Below are 10760 nucleotides of genomic sequence, written 5' to 3' on the forward strand. Positions count from 1 at the left end.
CATATTACAGTATATCTGCCAGTTTTATTTTCTATTTCATTTATGCGCTGCGATGGCTGTAGAACTAGACATTGACAGTATTTTCAGATGGCTCTCACAGGACTACAATTAAACAACTCAACAGAGACGGGGTCACCCTTTCTTTCTTTCTTTCTTTCCTTCTCTATCTGTCCTCCTCCTCCTACTTCTCCTCTCCTAATAATATGTGGTTAAACATTCTCTCCACTTTGATTGGTTTCTCAAATGATTGCCTCGGCTGGTTCATCAACTACTTCTCTTATAGAGTTCAGTGTGTCAAATCGGAGGGCTTGTTGTCCGGACCTCTGGCCGTCTCTATGGGGGTGCCACAGGGTTCAATTCTCGGGCCGACTCTTTTCTCTGTATACATCAATGATGTCGCTCTTGCTGCTGGTGATTCTCTGATCCACCGCTACACAGACGACAACATTCTGTATACCTCTGGCCCTACTTTGGATACTGTGTTAACTAACCTCCAGACGAGCTTCAATGCCATACAACTCTCCTTCCATGGCCTCCAACTGCTCTTAAATGCAAGTAAAACTAAATGCATGCTCTTCAACCGATCGCTGTCCGCACCTGCCCACCCGTCCAGCATCACTATTCTGGACGGTTCTGACATAGAATATGTGGACTACTAACACCTAGGTGTCTGGTTAGACTGTAAACTCTCCTTCCAGACTCACATTAAGCATCTCCAATCCAATATTAAATCTAGAATCGGCTTCCTATTTTGCAGCAACGCATCCTTCACTCATGCTGCCAAACATACCCTCGTAAAATTGACCATCCTACCGATCCTCGACTTCGGCGATGTCATTTACAAAATAGCATCCAACACTCTACTCAACAAATTGGATGAAGTCTATCACAGTGCCATTTGTTTTCTCATCAAAGCCCCATATACTACCCACCACTGCGACCTGTACGCTCTCGTTGGCTGGCCCTCGCTTCATACTCGTTACCAAACCCACTGGCTCCAGGTCATCTACAAGTCTCTGCTAGGTAAAGTCCCGCATTCTCTCAGCTCACCGATCACCATAGCAGCATGTGCTCCAGCCGGTATATCTTACTTGTCACTCCCAAAGCCAATTCTTCCTTTGGCCGACTTTCCTTCCAGTTCTCTGCTGCCAATGACTGGAACGAACTTCAAAAATCACTGAAGCTGGAGACTCATATCTCCCTCACCAGCTTTACGCACCAGCTGTCAGAGCAGCTCACAGATCACTGCACCTGTACATAGCCCATCTGTAAATAGCCCATCCAACTACCTCATCCCCATACTGTATTTATTTATGAATCTTGCTCCTTTGCACCCCAGTATCTCTACTTGCACATTCTTCTTCTGCACATCTACCATTCCAGTGTTTAATTGCTATATAATAATTACTTCGCCACTATGGCCTATTTATTGCCTTACCTCCCTTATCCTACCTCATTTGCACATACTGTATATAGACTTTTTCAACTGTATTATTGACTGTATGTTTGTTTATTCCATGTGTAACTCTGTGTTGTTGTATGTGTCGAACTGCTTTGCTTTATCTTGGCCAGGTCGCAGTTGCAAATTAGAACTTGTTCTCAACTAGCCTACCTGGTTAAAAAAAGGTGAAATAAATAAAATAAAAAATGTTTGGCACTGGCTGGGTGCTTTTGAATTACGGCAACTTGGCTCATTATAAGTCAGACTAGACTAATGGATGTGTAGAATTATATGACTCAACTGGGCTGCAGGTCTGGCCTGGCCTGAAGGTCTCTACTCTACTCTCACTCTCTGTTTCTGTCAGACCAGCCCTCTCTGCTCCCATTCAACTTGGTACGAAGTAGTTGTGATTATCCTGGACATTCATGTTTCATCTCCTCCCCCTCTGTAGGCCTGAGGAGAAGCCTGGTTTAGAGCTGTGTGAGGTGAATGGTAAAATCTAAATGGTAAATCCTAAATATTTTAAAACCAAGAGACAGGCGCTTCATCATTAGATAACCACTGATAGGGGACTCATTAAATACATTTTCCTCCCTCTTCCTAAAATAGTCCAAACTTAGTTCAGCCCGCATACTGTTCAGTCCCCAGTACCGATTCAGTTTGTACCCATAGTCAAGCCCTCTGTCTTATATGATGTAGGCCTAATGGAGTGGGTATGAAGTTGACATGAAATAAAACAATGGAAGTGGTGGTCATATTGACAACGTCATGTTGTTCAAGGATGATGATCTTGAAAATGATGCTTTCTATAAGATCCTTGCACTTTTATGTTGCAGTTCAGAAAGGCATGACGAAATACTGACCTTCCTATAGCACCTCTTATTTATTAGGTAATATCATGCTGAACTAATAGAACCTGGCCATGACCCCAGTCTCCAGGGTGTCTCATGGGGTGCATTAATACGCTTGTACATGTGTGAAATAGGACGAATATCAGCACCCACCAAATTATTATTATTCTAATATCACGTAGTATTAGATATACTGTAGTCTTAAGAGTGTATTCTATTCTCTCACTGGCCTTGTTCATTTATCAAACGAGATGCCTGAAAACAATCTCAAGAGCGTTTTCTCCCGTCAAGGATAGGATGCTTAGAAGACAAGTACAGAGTTATGACATTTTCTTGTTTGATATCATCCCTAGTAAAATAAAATTAAAATGAAAGGTATCGCTGTTCTTTTGCCTTGCTAGGGGTCTGTGTCTGCGTGCTGTGTGAGAGTGAGTCACCCCCTTAGAAAACAGTATTCAAGCAATACTCAGTAATTGGTTTCATAGATAAGGTCTCCTTCGTTCACAATGGGGATAACTCAATCCCTGATCTTGTTAGAGAGCTTTTAGGGGATAGAGATGATCAACAGAATCCCAGAGTCCGGCCTCCTGTTTTTATCTTGCGGACACCATTTTCTCTCTGATGGCTCGCCTTAACCAACATAATCGGCATGGGAAAGATGACATTTGGCATCTATTACGAATCAGATGAAAATATTGTACAGCTTGCCAGCCACATACTGTAAAGACTAGGGCAAAGCTGAACTGTCTGACAGTCTGCTCACTCAGATGTTTAGAGTTTCTTCACACGTCTTTCTGAACTACAGTAATTTGAGCTAGCCATGTAGCCTTATCGACTACTATTGCTGTGGGGTTTACAATTCAGTCCTTTAGTTCAACCATTGTGACTTGTGTATCTTTAGCAGTGTGTAGAAAATGGTACCTGTCAGTGGTCGACCATGGTCCTGGCAGGTCCCTTCTTGTGGGAGTTAAAATGGAAATTTAAATACAAAATTTAATCAAGCAGATGAAATGTTTTCAGCTTTCGTGGCCAGGGCCTGAAATGAAAATCAATGCGGTGGATATTGAACCGTGGCCTCCCCTGAGAGAGCACAGAGATCTGAGGATGCCTTAAATACCTGCAGTGTATTGATGACTGGATGTAACGGCTCTCTGTCTTTGTCTCCAGGTCTGGCAGGGTAACCTTTAGAAATGTACCAATTACACCAGACTCAATGCTGAGTATCACATGTGTAAAACACCTATAGGTGAGTATGTTGGTTCAGAAGCACCACTGGAGATCATGTACTATAGCAGGTAGATATTAATTCTGTTGAATTTTTTTGAAGTACCATAATGTACCCATGGTTACCACCTAGTTTCCTAGTAAATACCACTGGAAATAGTACTGTAAAATAAAGTACTAGAAATAATTAGTCAGAAATCTGTTTTCGAGGTCTGTTTATTGAAGCAGTTTTGGGTCATTTTAGGAAGTCTAACGATTCCTAAATCAATTCAAATGTATTGGTCACATACACATATTTAGCAGATGTTATTGCGGTGTAGCAAAATGCTTCGTGTCGACTGTAGAGAGACCCCTATCGTTGCTCCACCCCACCCCTCCCTTCCTTTTTAAAAAAACTTCTTGCTGTACTGGGGGGTTACTGTACTGGAGAGACATAGTTGGTCTCTGGTGCATTTCCTCACATGTTTGTGTTAGTGCTGAAGCATCTTAGAAGTCATTTCATGTAGCTAAGTACTTCTGTCACTAATGAATACGTTTTTACCGTTTAAATAATTACCAATGTTCAGAAACCTGATCAGTGGGTACGCTCACTTAATCTGTTTCTCAGGATTCATGTAGTTGTTTATTTCACTGGACAATCTGTGCGAAAGTGACAGTAGCTATGAATGGTAGGACCTTTGGGATTGGAGCCCAGTTGGTACCCAGTTGATTTGATTTGACAGTTGGTACCCCCCCCCCCCCCTTCTCCCTAAAAAGCATAGCAGTAATAATATCACCATGTGTCAATGTGCAGTGACAAAAATGTCTAGTGACCAAGTGTTTAAGGAATATACCATCTTATACCGTCTGATTCCATTCTTAGACTGTGAAAGATAATTTGCAATATAATTTTAGAACCAAGGGTTAAATGTGCATTTTACCTGGGTGTTACTTGCCATGAAATCACCTTGTCTCTCTCGAATGCTTGTAAGTTATAATTTTGGCCTCTGAATCAAAGTGATTATATTCCATCATAAAACATTATGTGTGATAAAGAGAGGACTGAGGCACGAGAACCCGTAAGGTCTCAGACAGTTTACACCATTTACCGTCATGTACTCCACCACCTACAATGCAACCCTCTGTGCAAATTGACAAGTTATGCTAATTCAAAACAATGAATCAGCTGAACGCAACACAGCTCTTGATTAGGAGGTTCAGAGCTGAACTTTTAGTTTAGAATAATAGTCACTGCATTAATGTACTGCGGAATCTCAGAAGAGTACGTCATGAGGGACAAGGCATGATACGGTGTTCATTGCCATGTCATGCTAACTGCTAATGTTTTCCAACCATGCAAATGAATTAAACACGCATATTAATTTAGCTTTACTGGGTGTGTCAATGATAACATCTGTTTTCCTTCAGGAAGAAATAAAATCCAACAATGCAATGTAATGAGACATGGGGAGAAAGTTCCCTGTATTGCTCTGTTCCGTACTCACACGGTAAGGGTTCTTATGTCATCCTGTCATCCTGACAAACTTGATCTGAAGGACAAATATTGTCAACAAGTAGTTTAGACAACTTTCAAATCTGACGTAGTTCAAATCTGTTTCACAAATCTAGTTTTCTCTAAATCAGCCGTGGCAGATCAGCCAGTTGTCAAATTAATATGTAAACCTGAATAAGCAGTTCATTTTTTTTTCATAGTCAGAGTTTCAATTCACAAAACCAGCTATGAGTGGTGAAAAATGGGGGAACAATAAACACTGAAACGACCGCGGAGGGCCAAGGTTAAAGTGCTGGGGGTCAAGAGTGAGTTGAAAAATGGCTCAAAGTGGTGCAGGAAGGATCCTTTCTGGAGCCAAATAATGTGAATCATAGTCATTGCTGCAGTGAAAGATGAGGAGGAAACATCATCAGAAAGTGAAAAACAAGTGGAGAGAGGGGAGACGGAAGTGGAGCAGGTGGTGGGATGGAGATGATGGAGGGAACAGGGGAGGGAGGAGATGGTTGGAGAGATGAGAGAGAGAAGAGAACAAATTGGTTTGCACCTCCAACGGGTATTGGTAGTTCAGATTGTGTAAGAGTTGGGAGAAAATGTGAGAATTTAAGGGTTATGGTGTTGAGGTGTGTGATGAAGGAGGAGTGATAAGGAAAGCTGGAGTGATGGCAATCAGAACTGAAGAAACTTGTTTGGATCTCCTGCGTCTTTCTGTTTGCAGCCCGCCTGCCGGGGATCCTGAGAGTGGGAGCAGGAAACAGAGGTGTGAACAGCAAAATAAGTCTGTTGAGAATGCACTGAGAAGACCACTTTGGCTATGACAAAAGTGTGGGAACATCACCATCAATGGTGAGGATATGATAGGAGCAGTCAGAGAGGGAGAGAGTGGGCCGGGGTTCAAGGTTGTTGCCTGGAAAGGAGTAGTGTTTTTAGAAGTGAAGAACGATACTTTAGGCAAGAAAGGCAATAAACGTGTTTTGACATTAGAAATATGTGATGTAACAGTGTCTTACACTGTTGGATGAAGGACTCAATTAACTTGAAATCGGTTCAAGTTTTGCTGAAGCTTATTGTGCCGTTAAATCAAATAACATTGTGTTTGTCACATGCGCTGAATACAACAGGTTCACCTTACAGTGAAATGCTTACTTACAAGCCCTTAACCAACAATGCTTTAAAAAGTTTTTAAAGAAATGTTAAGCACTCATGAAAATACAAGTGTCTTACATTGTTTAAAAGCTTACCTTCTTGTTAATCCATCCGCTTTGTCAGATTTCAAACAGGCTTTACGGCGAAAGCCTGTAAATGTGATTATCTGAGGACAGCCCCCCGCATACAAAAGCATGACAAACATTTTCCAAACAAGCAGAGGCGTCACGAAAGTCAGAAATGGCTATAAAATAAATCACTTACCTTTGAACATCTTCCTCTTTTTGCAATCCCAAGAGTCCCAGCTACATAACAAATGGTCCTTCTGTTCAATAAAGTCCTTTATATCCTAAAAAAGTCTGTTTAGTTGGCGCGCTTGATTCAGTAATCTACCGGTTTCCCTTGTTCAAAATGCATACAAATGAATCCCAAAGGTTACCAATAAACTTTGTCCAAACAAGTCAAAGAACGTTTCTAATCAATCCTTAGGTAATAGAGAATAGTGTGTTCATTACCGGAGATGAATAACGAAGTGCGCGCCCTCACCGACCAGCGCCACAATACTATAGCCAAAATGGGAGCCACTTCGAAAAACTACAAATTCTAGCTTATTTAAGTAAAAAAAACAAGCCTGAAACTTTTTCTAAAGACTGTAGAGGTGAAAAAATGATTGTTGTCTATCAACAATGACAAGACACCGGGGTCTGACAAATTGGATGGAGAATTACCGAGGATAATAGCAGACAATATTGCCAGTACTATTTGCCACATCTTCCATTTAAGACTACTAGACAGTGTGTGCCCTCAGGCTTGGAGGGAAGCAAAAGTCATTCCGCTACCTAAGAATAGTAAAGCCCCATTTACTGGCTCAAAAAGCCAAACAATCCACCTGTTACCAACCCTTAGTAAACTTTTGGAAAAAATTGCGTGACCAGATACAATGCTATTCTACAGTAAACAACTTGACATCATACTTTCAGCATTCTTATAGAGATGGACATTCAACAAGCACAGCACTTACACAAATGACCGTAAATTGGCTGATAGAAATTGATGATAAAAAGATTGGGGGCTGTTTTTCAGTGTGGCCTTTGACATTATCGATCATAGTCTGCTGCTGGCAAAACTTATGTGTTATAGCTTTACTCCCCTGCTATATTGTGGATAAAGAGTTACCTGTCTGACAGAACACAGAGGGTGTTCTTTAATGGAAACCTCTCCAACATAATCCAGGTAGAATCAGCAATTCTCCAACACAGATGTCGAGGCCCATTACTCTTTTCAATCTTTCCTAATGTATTGCCGCTGGCTTTGAGGAAAGCCAGAATGTTTATGTATGCGGATGACTCCACACTATACACGTCAGCTACTACAGCGACTGAAATGACTGCAACACTAAACCTCAACTAAATTGTGTAATAAATAATGTGGAAATTGAGCAAGTTGATGTGACTAAACTACTTGGGGTTACCCTGGATGGTAAACCAGGTCAAAACATATTGATACAACAGTAGCTAAGATGGGGAGAAGTATGAATATGATAAGGCGCTACTCTACCTTCTTGACAGCACTGTCAGCAAGGCAGGTACTACAGGCCCTAGTTTTGACGCACCTGGACTACTGTTCAGTCATGTGGTCAGGTGGTTCAGAACAGGGCAGCATGGCTGGCTCTTGGATGTATACAGAAAGCAAATATTAATAATATCCATGTCAATCTCTCCTGGTTCAAAGTGGAGGAGAGATTGACTTCATCACTGCTTATATTTATGAGAGGTATTGACATGTTGAATGCACTAAACTGTCTGTTTGAACTACTGGCACAAAGCTCGGACAACCATATATACCCCACAAGACATGCCACAAGAGATCTCTTCACAGTCCCCAAGTCCAGAACAGACTATGCAAGGCACACATAACTAAATAGAGCCATGACTACATGGAACTCTATTCCACATCAAGTAAATCATGCAAGCAGTAAAATTAGATTTCAAAAACAGATACAAAAAAACACCTTATGGAACAGCGGGGACTGTGAAGCAACACGAGGTGTATGCACATAGGTGCATACACACACACACACAATAGCATACACACACACACAATAGCATACACACACATGTACACATGTATTTTGTGCTGTATATTTGTGGTAGTGGTGGAGTAGGGGTCTGAGGAATGTATTGTAATGTTTTTAAAATTGTATAAACTGCCTTAATATTGCTGAACCCCAGGAAGAGTAGCTGCTGCCTTGGGGATCCATAATAAATAAATACAAATACAAATACAAATGTCTTTCAAATCACTTCATGGCTACAGACGTGAGTTATATGGGTCGGTAGTCATTTAGGCAGGTTACCTTAGTGTTCTTGGACACAGGGACTATGGTGGTCTGTTTGAAACATGTTGATATTACAGACTCAGTCAGGGACATGTTGAAAATGCCAGTGAAGACACTTGCCAGTTGGTGAGCGCATGCTCGGAGTACACGTCCTGGTAATCCGTCTGGCCCTGCGACCTTATGAATGTTGACCTATTTAAAAATCTTACTCACATCGGCTATGGAAAGCGTGATCACTCAGTCGTCCGGAACAGCTAATGCTCTCATGCATGCTTCAGTTTTACTTGCCTTGAGCATAGAAGTAATTTAGCTTGTCTAAATAAAGACAGTACACTACAGTTTATTAAGATGTATTTTATTGAACAGGCCTATTCAAAATAATAAATGATACACTCATCAGCAGTTGAATGCCTTCACCATATGACACCCATAGAGAGCGATTGTGAAACATTTTAATACACAAAATATTTTCAGTCCTTCTCTCATCTCCTTTGTACAACCACAAAGTATAGTACTGTTACACACTGAGAGGGAGAGCCTTGGATCTCAGCAGTTTTTTGTGAATGTAATACATTCATTGCTGCTCTACTCACATTCAAGCTGAAGGCAATGTTTAGTCACTTCATTAAAATGGGACACAAACGGACAGTCCTGCAGTTTCTGCTCCATTTGACTCTGAGAAGTTCAGCTGGCTTTGCCCTTGTTAGACCTACACTAAAGATCCAGTGTCTTTGAGACTCTCTACTGGAAAACAAGGGTGATGTGAAATTATTACAACTCATGAGAGATATGATGAAGCCAAACAGTTAATATGTATGTGAAGAGATTTATTTGTAGTCTTCAAATTCTAAACTAAAGAACTATGCTAATATAATCAATATATGAGTAAAGAGCATTACATTGGCTTGCTTGAAGACTCAACTGAAGAACTCTGATTTTGCAAAATGATCACAACTCTCAACTTACACAAGATTGAGAATGACACAAAAAAGTGTACGTACGTCTGTGTACTTGGAGTTCATTATGTCTCTGTCCATTCCACTTTTGCCTATATGACAGGGTAAACAGAATGCATTGACATTCCCATTTCAAACCCCTTGGTAAACGGCTCACACCATCTGTTCCCAAATCTAATGAATTACCTTTCAGGGGAATACATGTTGAAATGCCATGGCTCCCAGTTTGCCAGAGGCATGGAGCATCCAAAGCCTTTCTCCCCATGTTCCTGGCATGGTTGGTCAGGATGTCAGCAGTTGGTGTATGGAAGTGGCTTGGTTTCATATCTCTCTCTGAGAGAATTACTCAGACTATCAGATTGGATTATAGAATTGACTTGGGAGTGTAAGGCTGTGTAAAACCATAGACATGCTAGATAACCCCACCCTTGATGTTGTCTCGATGTTGTCTCCAAAGTCTATATTGTATTAATTGAGTTTATCCTTCTCTGAATCTTCTGATCATTAAAACAAACATATACTGTATGTTGGCAGGACGCGTCTCAAGAACCTCAAATGTGTCTTGTAAAGAGACTTCCAAGAATGTGCATTGGTGTGTGTAGCACTGGAGAAATATAGAGTCATTTTCAACTCTGGATGGAGATACCTTTTTGTGATATTTAATGCATTAACACAATATTCACCCTTTGAAATTGACTAAGGAGTAGAGGGGAAGGGAGAAACTACTCAGAGAGGATGTAAATGTGGTTTCATGTGAGAGAGGACAGCAAGGAGATGGAGGACACCCTCAGGTGGTTGGCAGAGATGAACAGGAGGAGAGGAGTCTGTGTCCAGCATGATAGACGGATTGGGGGAAAAAACAGAGAGCGTAAAAATAAAAAAATAAACGTGTTCAACTGCACACGTATCATCTGCATAGCAGTGATAGAAGGCATTTGGGAACGGCAGCGAGATGGCTCAGTGAGTTGGCGTCAAGTGATAAAAACAGAGGGTCGAGACCAGAGCCCTGGGGTGCGCCGGTGCACAGATGTTAATGAGCAGAGTGATACTCTCCAGGAGGCCAGAGGAAGTGAATGCCATCGGAAGAGTGGAGAGGAGAGCAGGCCTACATATAGTCTACTGGCAGGTTCAGAGATCTGCACCACAGCGGGAAATTGAGAGCAAAGACCTAAAATAGTAATTTATGACGGTTTTTTAAAAAAAGAGTAAAATGATTGTACTGTTCACCCCTATATGTTGAAGGACATAGGGGTCAAACTCACTCTTGGATATTTCCCCCCAGTATTAAAGTGACAAATGGCAATTAAATCACTGA

Source organism: Oncorhynchus clarkii, chromosome 13, assembly GCF_045791955.1.
Source record: "Oncorhynchus clarkii lewisi isolate Uvic-CL-2024 chromosome 13, UVic_Ocla_1.0, whole genome shotgun sequence".
NCBI classification, from domain to species: Eukaryota; Metazoa; Chordata; class Actinopteri; order Salmoniformes; family Salmonidae; genus Oncorhynchus; species Oncorhynchus clarkii.